This window comes from Podarcis vaucheri (genome assembly GCF_965113315.1).
Source record: "Podarcis vaucheri genome assembly, chromosome: 3".
Lineage (NCBI taxonomy): Eukaryota > Metazoa > Chordata > Lepidosauria > Squamata > Lacertidae > Podarcis > Podarcis vaucheri.
In genome coordinates this window covers 66470149-66491683 of record NC_138761.1, presented here as the reverse complement: position 1 = coordinate 66491683, position 21535 = coordinate 66470149, and the positions used below count along the sequence as shown (strand labels likewise).

Here is a 21535-nt window from a genome sequence, read left to right as displayed (position 1 = left end):
CCAGGGATGGACCAGAATGCCTCCTGAGTACTGAGGGGGGTTGGTTCAGCCCCCTCAAAAAATACATTGGGGGTGGCGAAACAGCCTCAGCCCCTAGGAGTTGGTGCACCTGTGGGACACAGTTTTCTGGGGATACAAGCTCTCTGAAAAGGACAGGGAAGTGTGCACTCTGGGTTACACATCTTTGAAATAGTTTTTCAAACATCCTTCAGGTTTTTCTCTTGGTCCACCACCATCACATTTGCTAGAAATATAAACAGACTAATAGAATAATAGAATTGCTGGGGGGAAAGGTTTGCAGTAAATATCAACATTTACAAATTAAAAAAAACAAGTACCAAAAATGCTGTCATAGAAAATATACAGGCCTAGTGTACTGAAGACTGAACTGTATGGAAATTAGCTACTGACATAAGCAAAAAATCTCTGGCAAATTATTTTTTGGATTTGTATGCTGGAATCAAGCCTTTCAGCATTCCCCAGAAGCAGGGTGTCAATAAATTGAAATACTGAGAATCACTTCAGTATTTCTACAGTATCTCAAGTTCAGACTAGCACATGTTCCTATAACATATGCAACATTTGGCTTACTGTTTCTTCTGCTGCATTCAAATGTGCATTGCTCTATCCACTACTGGCCTGCAACCAAAGATCCTTTTGTGAGGTACATCAGATCTGTTGCGGTACCGCGATAACTTTTCAAAGTACAGTGGTACCTCGGGTTAAGTATTTAATTCGTTCTGGAGGTCCATTCTTAACCTGAAACTGTTCTTAACCTGAAGCACCACTTTAGCTAATGGGGCCTCCTGCTGCCTCCGCACCGCCGGAGCACGATTTCTGTTCTCATCCTGAAGCAAAGTTCTTAACCCGAGGTACTATTTCTGGGTTAGCGGAGTCTGTAACCTGAAGCGTATGTAACCTGAAGCGTACGTAACCCAAGGTACCACTGTATTCCATCAGCATTGGCAGCACCGGCTGTGTCAAATGCTCCTTAAAATTAAACTTTCTTAAGTCTCTCAAAGAAAATGATGCTGATGCAAGTAACAAGCAACTAAAAAACCCTGCAATAGAGACATAATTCCACGTGGTGGCACCGTAGATAGCAATTGCATTTCAAACACAATGGTAAAGGATACATTCGGGGTGGGTCTTTCCCAGTGATTTTAAAAAGTTGGACAACTCCCCCTCCCCCAAGTATTTTAGTGAGATAGATAGATGATAGATAGATAGATAGATAGATAGATGATAGATAGATAGATAGATAGATAGATGATATAGATAGATAGATGATAGATGATAGATAGATTGCACTATTAGTGTCAGGAATGAAATTCTAGAGGAAAGCTTGCTGCTAGTGGAATAGACTTGCTGCATGAGATGACCACATCCTTGTCCATTGTTAAAAATACCCCAATGTATGGGGTGAGAGAGGAGAAATAAAAGGCATCTGTGTGCTTCTGCAGTGGAAAGGCAGGGCTCACAACCTTTAAAGGACTGGCAGACTCGCAGTGTAATCCTATCCCCATAATAAGTGACTTTAGCACTAAATCCCTTAAAAAAAAAAGAGTAGTAAAAAAATCACAGATTCCATGCCATCACTGTGACTATTTTTGCCACTTCTGAAAATGAATGAGCATGCCATTGCCAGGCATGTGAGCACTAAAGAATGTTTGTAAAGTAATGAATGTGAAATAAAGCTTGATGGGGCAGGCACTGATACAGTTTTGTGGCTCTCACTTTGCCATGTTCAATATAACACCTTTGTAATGGATGTCCTCGGTGTGGAGGAAAGAACAGGGTCCAGCGGTTCTCAACCTGTGGGTCCACAAATATTGTTGGACTACAACTCTGATCATCCCTGAGCTCTGGCCTTGCCAGCTAGGGATGATGGGAGTTGTAGTTCAACAACATCTGGGGACCCAAGGTTGAGAAATGCTGGATAGACTGTGTTGCCCAAGTATATATATAGTAGCACCATTTCAGTGACGGGGAAAACACCATATCCCTGCAAGAGAAGTGCCAACATACAAAAAAAGGAAAGAAAAGATCTTTGGATTCTAGACCTCAGTGAACTAATAACTGTTCAGTTATTCTGCTTAAAAGCCAGAATCAGGAAGCATATGTGTATTATGAAGCCAACTGGAGAGAAACCCTGAATGGAAGTCTAGAAAAAATGAATCTGAGACAAATCCCTTTGGCCATAGCTGTTGAATGAAAGTAAATCATATCAAAGGGCATAAGCAAGAAATCACATCCCTGAGTGAAAAATTCAGAATAATGTTTTACACCCTGAAGATGAAATATTATGAGTCAAATGTGGGAGAAAGGTAGAGACAATGAAATGGCAAGAGATTAATGTGCACACACATACACCTGTCTGAGATGGAACAGCAGCCAACCATGGCCTGTTCAAAACTCAGAATGCTTATAGACAGATTGCATGTTAAGTAATCCTTGACCCCGATATTCAAGAAGCAGCTTCAAGGAGAGTTTATGGTTCATAAAAAATCCTCACTCTGCATCTTTTGAGCTGTGTTATAAATCTGACTTCATATGGAATGAAAAAGGAACCCTGCAAAAAAAAGGAAGCAGGAGAACAATGCTCCTTTTTATTCCAAAATCAGTCTAGTAGAGTCAAGATTATTGTCCTGCCATGGTTTGGAATTTGCTCCCATCAATGGCAAAAAGACATCTACATCAGCCACCATGACATTCATTCACAGAGAGAAACTCTCCTCTGTTCAGAATGGAAGAGAGGTTTGGGGTTCAATCCTAGCATGCAGTGAAATGTGGGGTTGTCTGATGGAGCAGGTTCAGAGAGGCTGAGCCAACGCAGACAGGGATTGAGCAGGAAGAGCAAACAGTCTCTCATGAATCGTGGGTTTTTGAGGGGATATTTACAAAGGTCTTTTGTGGGACTCAGTGGAGGCAGGACCGACTCACCTATAAGGCGGACTGAATCAGATGCCTTGGGTGGTGGAATATCGTGGGGCAGCAGCCCTGTGGGTTCCCTGCTCACTGCTATCAACGCTAGCAGGCTGGTGTAAAATCCAGTAAAGCAGATCTTAAGAGTTAAAGTCCTGATCCAAATTACAAGAAATTGTATAATTCATCAACACTCTAACATTATGTTGTGGCCAGACAGGTGCAATTGTTTGCTATTCCTGCGCTATTGATCACAGTGCTGTAACTTAGCATGGCAAATACATATCCAGTAACAGACATTATGGAGAACTGTTAACTAAAACATATAAGCAAATCCAACTCTGGCTTCACCAAACTATCTGCCATGGCAAACTTCACTCAGATAAAATCTGGACTGGCCCTTACCCATCTGTAACCAGATGTGCTGACCATGCCTATATTCTTACCATATGAGCACACACGGAGTCTGTGTGCAGACTTAGCTTCCCTGTAAATTGCAGTTTATGGGAATGCTCTACTCCCATGTATAAAACAAATCCATAAAAACATATTGCACAGAATTGTATTGAGCTGGTTGTATGGAGTATATGTATATGTATATGTATATGTATATGTATATGTATACCGGTATGTATATGTATATGTATGTATATGTATATCCCAGAAACAGTAAACTGGAGCTTTTGTCATTAACCTTCCTGAATCTTAAATTATTAAGAGCTTCTTACAATTCTATTTGCTTTAAAATAATATCTTTTAAACCCAATGACACAATTGGAACACCCTTCCTTCAGATGTCAAGGAAATAAACAACTATCTGACTTTTAGAAGACATCTGAAGGCAACCCTGTTTAGGGAAGTTTTTAAGGATTGATGTTTTTATATATGTTGTAAGCCACCTGTCTCCGGAAGTGGACAAACGCCACCTCCCTCGGCCTTTAAAGCGAGATGAGCACCACAACCCCAGAGTTGTCCGTGACTGGACTTAATGGTCAGGGGTCCCTTTACCTTTAAGCCACCGAGAGTGGCTTACACCCAAGATGGGTGGGATAATAATAATAATAATAATAATAATAATAATAAGAAGAAGAAGAAGAAGAAGAAGAAGAAGAAGAAGAAGAAGATTTATTACCCAGCCAATAAACTCTGCTTACTCTTTCTGCATATTCTGCCATGCTTTTACTGGGCAAATGGTTATGTTTTTTATTGATCAGCCCTTTCAGTTATCCCATCCATAAGAAGCTCTCAGCACTATAAACCAAGAATGGTCAAGATTTTCCTATTTCCATGGAAGCCAGTGGTGCTTCTTGCCTCTAATTTCACTTACAGCATGCACAAGTCCCCAATGCACTCTGTTGGCATCACTTGCTCTTCCTTCCATTATTAAAGAAACATTTTTTGTGTGTGGCTTGAACATCGTTCCCAAGTGTATTCTAGTCCTGATATTTAATCACAGGGATTGGCTGCCAGTCACAGACTGCTTGAGCTCTGCTCTTGCTGAATGTGATTTCAGCCGCATCCCCTGATTAAATTATACCATTGCTTAATCAAGGATGATGTATTCCTTTTATATTGCAGGCAAGCAGGGGTACTGGATAACAGAAAGGGTCTGTAATAGTGCTTTGTAAATGGTTCTGCTCATAATCTCAAGGGATAAGATTGTTATTTGTTTATTTAATATGTTAATTTTGATTCTGCATGTAGGACAGAAGACTATGCATTTGAGGGGCATGTCCAGAATCCATTTACCAATAAATGGACAAAAAAGTACTTATACATCTACTGCTTTCAAGTGATATGCTGCCAGATGTGCCTTATTTTCATTTAATAACCTTTGGATGACCGACTTCTTCCAGAAATGGTTTTGTAGTGATTCAAAAACATAATAGTAATCCTGAGGTCATGGACAGAATGTACATTGCAAACTGCAGCTAGGTCCTGCTTCTTTTCCACATCAGCTCATCTGAGTTGATTTTCTTGTAATAGGAATGAATCACTTCATGAGTTTGCTACCTAGGGGATTCAGGTTAAGCCCAGGGATAGTGTTTCTCTCTGCACAGGTATGAAAGGGGATGCACTGTAGCAATAGCTTGACCCACTCATCTGCTTCCTTCACCTCCTGGGGGCCAATATAATAGCTCTGTTTGTTGAGAAAGCTATGACTATATCTTCTTTAATAACTACTGGTAGATAACAGGTAGATTTATGGTTTTCAAACTTTCTGGTTTTCTGGATTTCTGGTTATCAAACTTGCAAGTCTAGTAGTATTCTTGACAAAGGCTGGACAAGGAAGCAGCAAAGAAAGGTATAATTAGTAATTTCATTTAAATACTAGGTATAAACCAGTCCCACCATAGCTACAACATGCAATGCGCTCTATGTGGGGCTACCTTTGAAGGTTAGGTGACCCGGAAACTACAACTAATCCAGAATGTGGCAGCCAGGCTGGTGACTGGGAGTGGCTGCAGAGACCATATAACACTGGTCTTAAAGACCTACATTGGCTCCCAGTTCATTTCCAACCAAGCACAATTCAAAGTGTTGGTGCTGACCTTTAAAGCCCTAAACAGCCTCGGCCCAGTATAACTGAAGGAGTGTCTCCACCACCATCATTTAGCCCAGACACTGAGATCCAGCGCTGAGGGCCTTCTAGCTGTTCCCTCACTGCGAGAAGTGAGATTACAGGGAACTAGGCAGAGGGCCTTCTCGGTAGTGGCGCCTGCCCTGTGGAATGGCCTCCCATCAGATGTCAAGGAAATAAACAACTATCTGACTTTTAGAAAACACCTGAAGGTAGCCCTGTTTAGGGAAGTTTTTAATGTTTGAAGTTTCATTCTGTTTTTAGTCCTCTGTTGGGAGCCACCCAGAGTGGCTGAGGAAACCCAGCCAGATGGGTGGGGTATTATTATTATTATTATTATTATTAACCTAATATAACCTGTTTCCTGGCAGGCTTCAGCTCTTACTTTGTGAATACTGTAATGCCAAAAGTCTAGAAATAACTGTTGGTTTGGAAAGATCTAAGTGGCATTCCACCACTGCATTATACATCGTCTACATAAAACTGCTTTTTTTTAAAAAAAGACATAGATATCTCTGTCTGACAATAATCAAATAAAAAATTTAAAAATACACATGTTTGATGGGTGTAAAGATTGTGGAAAATTACTGAACTCATTCTTGCCCAACCCGCAGCAACATAGGTTAAAAAAAAAAAAGCTGCAGTGAAGTGTTTGGGTTACTTTGCTCCTTCAAAGCCACAAGCCTGCAAAACCTTAATCTGAGGTCTTCTCTACTTGCCGGCTCATTTGCCAGATACCCTTCATATATATTGGCATAGCCCACCTACTTCAAAGAGGTCTGGAGATGGCATGGGCTGCCTTGGTTTCTAGTTTTTCCTCCTTCCTGATAGCTCCAGTAGGGTTTAAACTGAGGCTGCATACATGCTACATATTTAAGGCACATTTTCACTCCCAAAACAAACCTTGGGAGCTACAATTCCCAGTGTGCATAACAAAATACAGTTCCCACAACCTTAGTCTCAGCCAGGTACAGAGGTTACCTTGCACTTGTCTGAAAAGATGATGGGGACCTATATCTCAGGCAAAGTACATTTCTGTACAAAATTATGGTTACGTATTGCTATAGAATTTCATGATTCTGCTTTCATTTTAATGTTAGTCTATACATGCTATTCAAAACTCAATTTTAAAGAAGACAGAAGACGGAAGTCAGACATATTAGGCAGAAAAGCTTCTAGAACATAATTTGGCATCCTGAATACATTATGTTTTATTAATTTCCAAAAATATGTTTTCTCTAGCCCTCATAGTTTTCCCAAGCCACCTCCCGAGATTCTATATATTGCTTGCTGTATGTTATCTTGTATTCTTGCAAATCAGAACATTAAAAATAAAATAAATGAAAAAGTATGATTACAGATTGTGTCTTTCCTTAATTATTAAATAATAATTATAACAGTAATTTAGCACAGGTTTAAGGGTATCTCAGAGAAGGCCATTATCATTGGTTTTTCCAACAATGGTATGGCTAAGAAAGTTGAATACCACCCAATGTAGAATTTACATTTCTTCAGAGTATATCCACTGAAATTAATGAACATACTCTTGTAATATTCATTGTTCTTTATTCTATGCTGTGTAAAGCTTAGTTGAAAACCACCCATTGCCACTAAAACAGATGTAGTCTATCAGGCCCAAGATTCATAGCATGTTATCCAGGGAAGGCATTAGATAATAGGCCTCTGCTTGAAATATTTACGGGAAAGGGTTTAGTGATGAAAATATCAGAATTTGGTATTCTAGTTTTATCATAATAAAGGGGCAATACATTTGTCTAAGCTTCCTACACAACCTGCGGAATGCAAATTGATATCTATTTAAAACCACAGAGTTTCTTTATGCAATATTGTAGGGTGATGAACAAAAGTGATGGGGCTAACAAATTGAAACGGATGACGTAATCTTGGTGAGCAAGATGTCATTATTCAAAGGAGAATTTAACTAGCAATCCAGGGCCAACATCACTATGGCATGGCAAAGTGAGAGTGAAATGCCAGGTAAAAAAAAGTCACTTGTCATTCTATCTACAGGAATAATTTTTCTCCAATAGTTAACAGCTGAAATTGAATGCCTTTTGGAGCCTGCCCTTGCCATCTTTTTGCGTGTGTTAAATTGACATGAATGTCAGATGGAATGGCAATTCTGGCTGATGGATGAATTGGTCGGGGTGTCCATTTGAGAAGTTTATGTGAGCTAAAATATTGAAATGCTGACCCTTAGCAGCAATATATGCATTCATTAAAAGATATTGTTATGCGCCATCCCCAATCTCCGCTGAGCTATAGCAAGATTCCAGGGAGTTCCAGGCACTTAAATCAGGGTTGTGTTTCCATTGGAAAATCAAGGCACAACAGAGGCTGCAGTGTCTTTGTGAAATATGGTTCATTTACACATATTTATACTTGAGCCTTGATGGAGGGAGTGAAGAACACGTTACTCCTCAATAGCATTTCTTCTTGCTTCTCCCATGCTCCTTGGTCTTTGTGCACAGCCACTCCCAGCCAGCACCACGTGGAGTTCTGTCCCCACTTCCTTCTTGCCCTTCCCAGAAAATTCCTGCAAAAGGATGCTTTTTTCCTATGGTGACATCACAACCCCTGTAACCCTGGCAACCTGCCCCTCCCAATTCTTCTGTCTGTGTCCATTACTCAGAGCCAGGGAAAGGACAGCCTTTGTGCTGTCATTTGGTCTTAATGGCCCAGTACTCTTCTCTCTTGGCTTCTTAATGACACCTCTATCTACCTTTTTCACACTTCTCCACATATAATAGAAGCGTAGAGTTGGAAGGGACCATACAGGTCATGTTGCCCAACCCCTCCAATGCAGGAATCTTTAGCCCAATATGGGCCTTGAACCCACAACCCGGAGCTATCCCAGACTTTCCATGAAAACATCATAGAAGCCTCCTGTACCCTAGATTGTGCCGTGCTTTGTTCCACTCCACTCCACATTCTTAATTCACATTTCTTTTTGGCCAATTTGTGTCCCTCTTTTCTTCAATCAATGTGAATGAGCCCTTTGGACGCAAGGCCCTAAGTGTTCCTTGCTTAGTTTAAGGGATGTTTGATCTTGCAAGGTGATACACCGCGGCTGATGAGCCAACCCTGTATCAAGGGTGGGTGTGGGGAAGCCTGATATGTTACACCTCTCTTTCTTGTATCACAAAGAGAGAAAGTCATAACATATGGAATGGGCTTAGTCTTTAAATACCAGTCAAAATTAAATGTAGATTTTGGTTCAGGATTCAACATATCCGTCTGTCTTGGGAGACAAGTAGCACTGTTCAGGAGCACAAAATATGCAATACATCTAGATTGTGTATGAACTATGCAGTGTGTGTGTGTGTGTGTGTGTGTTGTGCACCCCCCCCCCGAGTTCTCAGCTTCCATTAATTCTAGAAAAAAAATGTCATGCTAATCTTTCTTATAGCAAGTGCTAGCTACCTGATGTAGTCTGCTAGACTGTCACACTTGGACAGCTTTCTTGATAAATTACACTCCCGTTTTAATGACCGTGTCTGACATGCAGGCAATGAAATGACAAGGCATTCATATGTTGTTAATATAATTCAAGACTACGGCTGACCTTTCAAAAATTTTATTCATAAGAGTTTTGCATTTCATTTTGTTTGGTTAATTAAACTAATTGCATTGCTCAGTGGCCTCTAGCTAGAGACCTGAGCAAATACTTTACAAGAGGGACCTTTAAAATAACTCAGCATAAGCAAGCACTTATGGTGTGCTGCTTCCTGCTACTTGTATGGTGTCACTGCAGAAGGACTTCCGTATAATTTCTTTGGCAGCTTTCTGAAGTAAAACTTCTTATATTTAGGGCTGTCAATCAATAAAACACTTAAAAATACCTAACCTAAGTAGTGTGATTGCTGGGTAGATGCTCATGATAAATAAACCTCTTAGATTATTTCTTTTGAATGAAGGCTTATTAACTAACTTTCACCAGTTTTAACAAAACATATCATGCAAGCCAGTGCCTTTGTGCCACAGGAATTTATTTGGGTGAGGAAGGAGTGCTTGGCCCTGACACTCTTGCCGTCTGAACGAAACAAAGTTTATGAATCCTGGAATGATCATCCGAAAATGTCTAGTGAACAGGACTGGGCAATCTGATTAGAAATATTGCATAAGCAAGCAGCTGGTTCAAAGAAAGATATTATCCTACCTAATTTTGCAAGGTAAGGTGATGGGCACATGAGTCAGAGTTATGAGTTGTGGTCATGAATGGATTAGAGGTCAAACACCAGGTTGAATAGATAAGGTAAGGGTAGAGGAGGAAGGGGAGGGCAGGGTTGCCAACTTGAATAAAATATTGGGGGGGGGGGGCAAGTAAGCACTGCCTGCATAACTGATCACATGATGTAGTGCAATGACACTATTTGAATGGCAATGCCCATCAATTTTAGGGGGGGGATTCCAGCCCCCTCAAATATTTTATTGGGAGGTCTGAAGACCACTTGCCCCCTAGGAGTTGATTAACCAGTGTTGTATTGTTAACCAGTGTGACAGGTTTCTCAAACAGCTGGACTAGCTTCGAAGGATGTCACCGTCCCCATTTTAAAAAAGGAAAGAAAAAACACCAACCAGTTTAAGGTCAGGTGTGAAGCATGAAATGCCTGTGACCAACAGAGCTGTCGCACATTATGCTGCTCCTCAATTACCTTACAGCACATCTGAACCTTACTGTATCACTAGAGGGATCCTCCTGTGAACTGACCTAATTTTGTCAATTTTTGGCACTTTTTAACTTGCTGTATCTGTGCCAATTTTTATCAGATAAGTTTATACTTTCATATATCCCACCAGGTAGATTCTGTATGCTAAGTTTACTCCCATGCACCTATAATTTGAACTACAATTTGAACAGTAGCATTTTGTTGTGGAGATATCTCTGCATGCATTCACTTCTGCCGCTGCACATTTTGAAACCAGCATATTTTTTCTCACTCTTTTTAAAACCAATGACAGGAATTTCCCCTGGTTATGTAAATGACGCAGGTAATTTAATGTTCTGTACCCAGAGTGAGTTAATATGAAATAATTTCACAAGATGGCATGATTCAGGCATAGAAAGCAGAAGATAATGGTAATTTATCTGCTTCTTGAATTCAGGACACCCTACTTATTCCCAGCGAGAATTACGCTTTGCTTCTTCCTTGTTTCGTTAGTTCATCTAGAGGTCCCTGGTGGAATTTTTAAGAGAGACGGTATTAGTAATGCTCATGGCATCATCCACGTGTAAGGAGTCTGTTGTTATGGAATCAGATAGTAAAATCGCACAATACATTTCTTTTCCTTCCAGGAAGCAGAAGGTGACAATTTCTTGTGCCATTCATTTCATTGACATAGTCAGCTCCTTCAAATATTTTGATGACACACATCAGCTTAAGGCACTTGCTGAAATTTCCTATGTTAAAGGAATAGCAAAATGCACACTGAAGGCACATCCTAATATATCGTATGTGTGGGCAATTCCCATAGTTCAGAGCTTTCCAAACTGTGTGTTGCAACATGTTAGTGTGTCGGCTGCAGTTTGTAGGTGTGTCATGCTCCCCACTCTCCTCCTGGAACTAGAAAGTGGTTAGGTTAACCTCTGGTTTGCTAGTAAAACTGAATTACTGTGTCACGAAATGATGCATGTCTAAAAAATGTGTCGCCAACATGAAATGTTCAGAAAGCTCTGCCACAGTTCATGCCTCAGCAATGTCCACATAGCTGACAGGAAGAACTGTGGCACCAGCAGGTGGTGTACATTGTATATAGCTAGCTCCTCACCCTGGGACAAGTGGAACAACTCCCCTACTTTAGGCTGTGTGCCTCAGCCACCCCATCAGGTAAACAATAAGTCATCATCTTGTCAACAGCTCCTTGCTGTTGTACACACTGCATATTTCTTAACGGTTAAAATTATTCAGAGAGAATTTCATCACACCCACTCAACATTATACAGCTAGGTTGAAACTGAAAAACTGAAAACAATACCCAAGCATTCACTCAGAAACATGTTGTAATGATGATGGCCCACAGCTTGACAGCCATGGAAGACGCCCTACAGGCAGGAACACAACCAGTGTCTCATCAATGTCTCACCATGGCCTCAACCTCAACCCCAGAAGGCTGACTTGTAAAATACAATGGTTGATGGTCCCCAAAGTCACTGAGAGAGCAAGGAGACCTAACAGAGTCACCCACCCATATCTCCAAGACCTTCTTTCTCAGCTCTGGCAGGGAGGTTGTTGCATGGTGGGGTGGGTGGGACTTCAACAGGATCTCAATGACCCAACACTATGTGCAGATCCTTAACCCAATCCTACTGGCTTCCTGATGAAAGATGAAATCATGGAAACAGCAGAGGTTCTGTCAGTGTCTTGGTTCATTCACCAAAGGGGAGATCTCTGAGAGGCCCTAGTCTGCTGTTCTCACCACAGAAGAGAAACAGGCTAAATAGCCGCTTTGCCCATTCCACATGCATAGGTGGAAGAAGCTGTGGTGCCTATTAAGGGGAGAGATTTTGGAATCTGGATGTGCTAGGTCAAACAGAAAGCTTCTATGAGCCAGGCTGACCCTTGTGGAGGCTCCCTGCCCAGTTCAGGACCCTGAAAGACCATACAGAAGACCTGTATGGTACAGGAAGTACTTAAGTACAGGAAACTCCACACTTCAAATGTTTGCCTTCCAAATGATGGAAGGTGATGGGAACAGGGACAGCAGAGTTAGCATGCTCATCCCCACTGCCTCTTGCATGTTAAATAAACACAGAAGTAGAATGTCTGCTCCTTCTACCCTCTTCATTGTCCTTTTCATATTTATGAGAGAATGGTGTTCATCAGTGCAAAATAGTTGTTCAGTAACAGGTAAAAGTAAAGGACCCCTGACAGTTAAGTCCAGTCGCGAACGACTCTGGGGTTGCGGCACTCATCTTGCTTTACTGGCCGAGGGAGCAGATGTTTGTCCGCAGACAGTTTTTCTGGGTCATGTGGCCAGCATGACTAAGCTGCTTCTGGAGAAACCAGAGCAGCACACGGAAACGCCGTTTACCTTCCCGCCGGAGCGGTTCCTATTTATCTACGTGTACTTTGACGTGCTTTCGAACTGCCAGGTTGGCAGGAGCTGGGACCGAGCAACGGGAGCTCACCCCATCGCGGGGATTTGAACCACCAACCTTCTGATCGGCAAGCCCTAGGCTCTGTGGTTTAGACCACAGCGCCACTCACATCCCCTAAGTTGTTCAGTAGAAATCAATAAATAGCAACATGGATGGAAAAGAACAGAAGGCGGAAATGATGGTTAATCACATGGGTAAACACACAGAGGCTGTAATCTGTGCTCTCTGCCCCCATGGTAAACCTAGTATTACCATGAGACTGGCTTCTCTAGGTTGCCAAAGTATTTGTGGAAGGGGTGTAACAAAGGTCCCAAGGTGTTGCAGGAAGCTCCAGGTGGCAGTCCGCTTGTCCATGCAATTACAGCCACCACATGGGGCATTTTTAAACAAATGACTGTGTTGCAACCAATATCCTATGTTGTCAGCAATAACTTGTATCCACCTTGATTTTATAGCACCAGTGTATTATCAGTGTAAATATATCCACTTTTGTTGCTGGGGGGGGGGGGAGATTGGTATACCCTCTAGTTACAGGTATCCATTTCTCCTTTTGAGATATGAACATGGTCATTTGTTTCCTGCGTCAATGGAATGATTTGCTTCCTGAGTCAACAAGTGATATGTTCTGGGCTTTTATTACCACAGTAGGGAAGGATTATATACCCAGAGCAGCTGTTGGGCAGCAACATGATCACTACGGATTGTTTGTTTGCTTACTAAAGAAAGATGCAGTAGCAGAGGCCACTCATCTTCTCTCTCTTGTCCGCAAGTTTCTAGGGATAATTATGCTTTTAGAAGAGTGTAAAATGTAGAACACAAGTGCATAAAACAGTTGGATCATGTGTGCTTGAAATTCGTTCTGATCTGAAGTAAAACTTAATCAACTACAATTGTCTTTTTAAAAAGAACTTCAAGAATGTGTGTAAGAGACAGGAAGACAGAGGCTACAGAGTTAAATTCCCCATGTTAATAAGTTGCAATTTCTGGCCATGTTCCTGACCGTACATAAATCTGTTTGTTGGAAATAAGCATTCCTCCAAAGTCTCAACAACAATAAATCTGGCTGATGTGTTTTAAAGGATGTGTCACTTTATTAGTTAGATGGCTTGCTAATTTCTCCAAACTGCTCCAAACACTTTACGCCATCAGCACCAGGCCTCTTACAGTTCCTTGAGCAATTTTCAGGAATGGGGTGAAGAAGCCATCAAAGGCTTTCTGCATAAAACCAGACGCAAAAGAAAAACTCTGCTCATCCTCAAGCACATTCCTCTCTTTTATTATAATTCACAGACTCTAATGAAAACAAATCCCATTATTAAGCACAGGCTGAAAACACACCCTAGCAAAGTTGTCCTAAATTCGGAAATGTTTTGCTCTGGACACCTCACACTTACAAGAAACTTAAACTTTATGCCCACAGCCCAGAAGGTTGTGTCTGGGAAACTGCCTCTCCTGAGCTGGGAAACGGTTCAGAAGTCATTCCAGCTGGAAGCGCCGCCGCAAACTTCCCCGCTGTCTTGCTAATTCCAAAGTTGCTGCCGGCAGTTCTCTCCACACTGACCCCTTCCTGAGCTTCTTTGATCTTCTGCGAGTTCTCGCTCAAAGCAGCAGCGCACCGAGAGGGGGAGCAAAGGAAAGAGAAACGAGTGAAGTCCCGTTAGGAACTGCTCCAGATTTATTATATTTTGGGGGTGGGGGTGGGTAGACAGCAGAGTCTTGTGTCAAGTTAAAGGCGACTGCAGCTTCATCATGGCATAAGCTTTCGTGGACCATCATCAGATCAGTTGCAAGAAGTGGTACCCATCCCCCCCAAGTTGGCAGTAATACGGTAAGTTGTGGGTGGTAGTAAGTTGCGATCTTCGAGGGCAATGCAAAAGGGGCGTCCCCCCCCCCCCGCCAAGCACAACATGTCGAAACCTAAGTTCTCCAGGCACCTTTTCTGCCGCGGTTTCCTACGCCTACCGCCAAGAGTAGTTGGCCGATGATCCGTGCGATTTGAAAAGGCAAAAAGAAATCCGATTTTCTTCCTGGCCCCTTTCAGCAGCGATTCCCAGTCACGCAAATGCCCCCGTGTTATCGCCCTCTCCCGATCATAAACACAGGATCTTGGATTAGATAATTAGGATGGAAATTTAGAGTTCTGACTGACGTTCGTTTATTATCTCTCGCCCCGCGGCTCTCACCATCGCCACGCAAATGAGCGCGGCATCAAAGCGGGTCTTCCCACCACTCCTCCCTTCCAGGCACGCTTGGGAGCAGGCGGGTGAGAAGTCTGCGCCTCCCTGCGGGTGTTGCTGGGACTCCACCTCCCATCAACCGCAGCCAGCATGGGATGATGGAAGTTGGAGTACCAGCAACAGCTGAAGCGCCACAGCGATCGATCGCAGAGCCAGCAGCTGCCCCGGATTAATTCGCAGAAAGAGGTTCATCCTTCCAAAAATCCCCGCTGAGCTTTGCGCGTCGCTGCTAGTGGGGAAGACGCGCTTGGATATTGTCAGCGCCCCCCCCCCCCGCGAGGCTGCCTGGACTCATTTGGGACAAAGAGCGGGATATAAATTTAAGAAATAATTAGCACATGCACCCCTGTGTGTGTGTGTGTGTGTGTGTGAGTGAGAGAGAGAGGGGGGGGGGAGAAGAAGAACCTATTTATATGCCCCAAATATAGAGGCTGGTTGGAGTGGGCGCTCTTCTCCTTTCAGCCCTAAGCGCGGGAACGGGTGGAATTGAAAGGAGCAGCGGGAGACGTTTCACGCCTTTCTTCAGCGTCACCCCTGGAAGCAAGGCGCCGATGGTTTGTGCCCTCGGCGACTCGCCTTACGACTCCGGCTCGGGAGAGTTCATATCTAGGGAGGAGGGGTGTGTGTGAAGAAGGAACCAGGTCACGCGACCTCTTGAATCAACGGAGAGCTGCAAACTTTTCGAGCTTGCCTGTCTCCTCCTCTCTTCCCTCAGAGAGAGAGAAAGAGACACGCCTCCCATTGGCCGCCGCCGAGGAGGGGCCCTGTGTCCCCGCCCCCCCCAGAAGAGAAACTCCCACCAAGGGCACCTCTGCTTTTCCCACGGATGAGCCGGGGGGCTGCAACATCTGGCTGGCTGCGCAGCAGTGGAGGTGAGAGGGAGCGGCTAGCTCGAGTCCGCGCGCCACGGCGGGACTTTGGCTGGAGCCCGAAATAAATGCCCCCCCTCCGCTGCAGCCCACCCCCCTCCCCGGCCCCTTCTGCCCCCGCCCCCTCCCACGCCCGCGCCCCCTTCATGGCTTTGTCTGCCTGAGCCCCTGCGAGGAGGAGGAGGCGGCGGCGGCGCGCGGGGAGCATGGAGAGACGCGCTCGCGGTCTGGCTCGCGCGGAGCCTCCCCTGGTGTGAAGGCACCCGAGAGGCGGAGAAGCCCGCCGGGAAGAGCACGGCAGCCGCCGGACCCTCGGAGACCCCGCGCACTTGCTGCAGGTAATTCGCGGCAGCGGCGGAGCGGGAGGGACCTGAAACCCTTTCGGCGTCTTTCTTTCCGTAAAGGAGGGCGAGCGGGATTCGCAGCGATCCTTAGGATTCCCAGCTGACGGAAGGAGCAACTCTTTGTTCTTCGCGTTGTTCCTCGCCCGCCTCCCATATGTATATTTTAGCATGCACTTGTTGGAGCTGGGGGGGGGTCTGTTGCAATAGATTTCAATTGGATAGGGGGAAGAGTGATAAAATGGGGGAGGCGGCGTTCCCTTAAATGGGGCACCCTTGCCCAAAAAAGGGCCACGGCACGTGAAGAGTCTCCCCGCTGCTCTGTGCAGCTGCTACACCCTCTTTTGTTTGGCTCTGAAATTCTTCAGCAACAATTCCTTACCAGCTTCAAGACGCAAGAAATGGACGGGGAAAACGCTGGCATTCGTCCAAGGGTAGTTTCTTGTCTATTTTTAAAGGAACTTGGCATTTTCTATTTAAATGTTTTGTGCTGGTTTACACACACAACACACAATCACACTTGCTTTGCCGAATATTTACAGGGATGAGAGGGACAGATGGAAATTATCAAGGGGAGTGTACTTTTCCCATGACAGAAATGAAAAGAAACACATGCCGTTCTTCCCTTAAATCAGGTTAGGGTTTCAGTCTGGATTGTTAATTGACCAGACAGATGGTTGTAAGAAGCATGTCACGCTCAGATGACCTGTTAATGAAGAATTTAAATAGCCCATGTTTAAAATTAACAAGGTCTTGGTCACATTACATAGAATTCAGGCCATCTGCTCCTTTACGGTAGTACATAAAAAGTGTAGAGATTTTCCTAGTTTAAAATTTTCAGGAATGGAAGAACTGTTAGTTTGTGTCCATTTAAACAGCAGTAGAGAAACTACACTTGAAAAGTGGGATCCCAAGTAAAACCGAAAATGAAAGCTCAGATAACAAATTCTGGATAAATTGAAGTTCTCAGAAGTTGTGCAAGAGAGGGTTGTGCATTTGGTACATATTCTTCAACGGACATTTTTGTGTAGTATCAGCTTTACTTTTGACTCCCACTACCAAATATAGCATTCAATAAGTGTGCTTTTATCATATAAGTTGCAATCTTGCACACAGTGTGTCTGCTTAAAGCTCATTGATGTCACAGTTAATTGGCCGCAAATTGTGTTCAGGATTGCAACCAGGTATTTAGATATGGAATTATCCTGCTCAGTAAAACTACACCTCAAAAAAAATTCCATATTTTGGGACTTGGTTCTGTAACTTGGTGTTGTCTGATATCATACAAGTAAAGCACATGCCAAATTTCTATTTGCATATAATGGACCATTTCTCCCTTTTGAGTTTTTGAAAAGGGTCTACTAAGAAGAAGCTATATTCTTAGTAGATTGAAGTATGAATAGTTGAATGATTTGGCAATAGTGCTTCATCTTGTTTCTAAACGGGAACATTTTAGTGTCTACATCATGTTGCCAGTAACATTTCTTTTCTAGCAAAACACTTGTTAGAGTATAATTAAGAGGCAATTTCAGTAATTTAGTGCATGGATAACAATTAGTCTTTTGTCCTGAGCAGAAAGCAGTGTTCATGCAGAGAAAAGCTCAAGTGCAGATATGTAGCAATTTGGAGAAGAAATCATATGTAATTTGTATTGTGTTGGCATAGGAACATATTTTACTTGTTGCTCTTTCATTGACATCAGTGTGATTCAGATGGAAGTGCACTGCAAGGAGAGCGAAAAAACAAAACCGACCTGAAGTCACAGTCCATGTTCACCCTTCACAATAGAGGTGCTGGCTTATCATGGTTTACTGCAGGGGTCAGCAAACTTTTTCTGCAGGGGGCTGGTCCACTGTCCCTCAGATCTTGGGGGGGGGGGCGGACTATATTTTTTGGGGGGAAATCCCCTCCACTGAAACACCCCTCCCTTCTCCACAGCACTGGACGAGCCCCAGTGGCTGCTTACCTGTGCCTTGCGAGCGGCAGGGGCTGATGGCGGCAACGGCGGAGGGACGATGAGCAGCGTGAAAGGGCTGGCTCTGGAGAGGGGCTGCTTAAAATGGTGCTCAGGCAACTGTGGCTCAACAAAGCCCAGCCCCCTTTGTCCTCTAGGCAGGGCGGGGTGAAGCCAGGAGGAGAGAGGGAGGAGGTGCCGCAGTGGTGTGTGTGAGGTGGGGGGGGGGGAATGGCGCAGCCCAAACAATCAAAATCCTCACGCCAATCCACACGGCAATTTCTGGACCATCGGCGGGCCGGATCCAGAAGGCAATTGGGCCAGATTTGGCCCCCGGGCCTTAGTTTGCCAACCCATGTTTTATTGGGTATGTGCAGCCTGATGGTGCACACTGCCCAATCACTTCCGCCTCTCCCTGGCATCAGTGAGAGAAACAAACTAAACTTGACATCCAAACCCTGGTTCCTAGTTTGTTTTCTCCTAACAAGCCAGGATCACTAGCCAGCCTTAAAACATGGTTTGTAGTTGGCTTACAAACAGTGGGTTGTTAGGGAGCAGCAAACCAAGACACTTAATTACCGTTGCTTGATTTGTTTCTTCCCACTTGTGCCAGGAAAGAAGTGGAGTAGGGGCCATCAGGTAGTCTGCCTCAGTATGCTGCGCATTCACAACAGACTATGGCAAGCCAGCAACCCTGCCATATGGTGACATGCAAATGTGGCCACTCCTTCCTTCACATGTGGAAAGTTTGGGTCAAATTAAGACTGCCTGTCCTCGTATGCAGATCTTGGACTTATTGAGTGGCCCTGAAATGAGCATGCAGCTTCAGGTCTTGAGGGAACATGCATATGCATAATGCTTCACACAAATAAAGCTTTTCATACCTACAGGTCTTCTGTGAGACTTGTCTCTTTCATATACACCAGGGATGGGAAGTCTGTGACTCTTCAGATGCTGTTGGACTCCAGATCCTGTCAGCCCAGCTAATGGTCAGGGATGGTGGGAAGGCTACAGTTTCCCCATCCCTGATGTACACACTGACATCTTCCTCCTCAATACTTGCACATTTCCTCACACACTGCTGCTTAAATGCACTTTACCTTTGCCTCTTGTCTCTTTCTCTCTTATCCAAGCTCTCCTCATCGCTACTAATGGAGAAGAGAGATCTGAAAGAAAGCCTTCATCAAGGACATACAAGGCTTCACAAATGTTTTCAGGTGTATCTGGATAACCTTACACCCTGTATTATGTGAATAGTGTCTCTGTGTGCATTAATGGGGGGAAAGTGTGCCATCATGAATACACCCCCCCTTTTATGGATGGAGGATTTTATGGATGCAGGATGGAGATTGAATTCCATGTCAGGGAAACGTAGGAAGGAAGATTCCTTATACTGAATCATACCACTGATTAATCTAGTTTTGTATTGCATGCACTGACTGTCAGGAGGTCTAGGATTTCAGACACAAGTCTTTTGTAGTTCCACCTGCAGTTGCTGGGAATTGAACATGGAAAACCTCTCTTTGCAGTACCAGTGGCGTAGCGTGGGTTGTCAGCACCCGGGGCAAGGCAAGTAATTTGCGTCCCCTAACCCATGGATTTGCGCCCCCTAACCCTAACCCCCAGATGTTGCACCTGGTGCGGCCGGCCCCCCCTGCACCCCACACGCTACGCCACTGTGCAGTACATACATTCTACCAGCTAGCTATGCTTCTCATGATGACAGTGTGGGAAGCAGTACTATATCCTGGCTGGTTTTTCCTAGTGGCTGAAAAATATGCCTAATTTGGCCGTGGCGCCTCATTCTACTTTCTTACTGAATATTCTTAGCACAGACATACACAAGCCTACTGCAGGAACCTTTGTTGTGATAACCTGAAAAGTCTGGCTGCATTCAGGTAGCAACCTTCTTACAGCACTGATTATGACTGCATTCACACGGCCCTTTATTCTCTTTTTCTGACATTTCCCTAACTGTTGATTTCTGCATTGTATTTGAGCCGTAACATGACATAAAAGCCACTTCCACAAATATAGGGGATTATAGTGCAAGCTAAGGGACGCGGGTGGCGCTATGGGTAAAAGCCTCAGCGCCTAGGGCTTGCCGATCGAAAGGTCGGCGGTTCGAATCCCCGCGGCAGGGTGCGCTCCCGCTGCTCGGTCCCAGCGCCTGCCAACCTAGCAGTTCGAAAGCACCCCCGGGTGCAAGTAGATAAATAGGTACCGCTTACCAGCGGGAAGGTAAACGGCGTTCCGTGTGCTGCGCTGGCTCGCCAGATGCAGCTTTGTTACGCTGGCCACGTGACCCGGAAGTGTCTCCGGACAGCGCTGGCCCCCGGCCTATAGATGTGAGATGGGCGCACAAACCCCAGAGTCTGTCAAGACTGGCCCGCTCGGGCAGGGGTACCTTTACCTTTACCTTTACCTTTATAGTGCAAACTATTTCCATGTTACTTGCTTCTAGAAAAAAAACCATCTGCAAATAACACAGAAATGAGCACTAAACTTGTGCTATATACCACTAAATTTGTGGAAGTGGCCTTTATATAATGCAGAAATTGTAAGGAAAATGTTGGGGAAACTGGCATAAACTGCCATGTGAATGCTGACTATGTGACTTAGTGAATGGCATCCTATTTGGGTGGGAAAATTCAGGGAACTGATCAGGACATCCTTTGTTTAGACCAGTTGGAACAAACTGGCCTCCAGGTGTTAGACTGCATCTCCCATCATGATCCTTTGAAGGAGGGGGGAATTTAGCACTCAGATAAAGAAAGATGTTTTAACTAAGCTTATAGAACTAATATTAAGTGGGCATTCCTCTGATGTTGGCACCATTGTCATGGTTTGTAGCATTGGCACAACATTATGGTTTATAATGTGTCTTTGGTGACGATGTGTCTTTGGATGTCCTTTGTCCTTAATGCAAGAGGGAAAATCATATAATCCAGATGATGATGATGATGCCATCAGTTGTGGAAGAGTCATTAACAACCCCTCACTATGTGCATGAACTTGAAACATACATTAGATATATGCAAAGGAATAGGGCAGGTGAAACATTAATACAGTGGTACCTCGGGTTACATACGTTTCAGGTTACATACGCTTCAGGTTACACACTCCGCTAACCTAGAAATAGTGCTTCAGGTTAAAAACTTTGCTTCAGGATAAGAACAGAAATCGGGCTCCAGTGGCACAGCGGCAGCAGGAGGCCCCATTAACTAAAGCGGTGCTTCAGGTTAAGAACAGTTTCAGGTTAAGAATGGACCTCCAGAACGAATTAAGTACTTAACCCGAGGTACCACTGTAGCACCCTTTAATTATGCTTGGTTTTATAACAGAATTAATTTAGCAAAGATAACATTACATGATATGAAGTGTGATAATTTTTCAATATGGTCCAGAACCTTCCCAATTAAGGTTTGCGGCATCTTTAAAGAAATTACTGTAATTAAAAATGATATGTGTAGGAAAATAACAAGGACCCCATAGATAAATTAAATCT

The 21535-nt window shown here is 43.9% G+C and overlaps 2 protein-coding genes across 4 annotated transcripts in view; one reads left to right on the top strand and one right to left on the bottom strand.

The window, feature by feature from the left end:
- The window catches only part of SAMD3 (sterile alpha motif domain containing 3), a 46975-nt gene extending 30248 nt beyond the window's left edge, over positions 1–16727 (bottom strand). For both annotated transcript variants that reach the window (XM_082216131.1, XM_082216129.1), the window contains exon 1: positions 16456–16727. The gene's annotated coding sequence lies outside the window, so the exon portion shown is untranslated. The remainder of the gene's footprint in view (positions 1–16455) is intronic.
- The window catches only part of TMEM200A (transmembrane protein 200A), a 44935-nt gene continuing 38839 nt past the window's right edge, over positions 15440–21535 (top strand). The window contains exon 1 of one of the 2 annotated variants that reach the window (XM_082216137.1): positions 15440–16070. The gene's annotated coding sequence lies outside the window, so the exon portion shown is untranslated. The remainder of the gene's footprint in view (positions 16071–21535) is intronic. The other variant, XM_082216136.1, reaches the window with a different exon arrangement.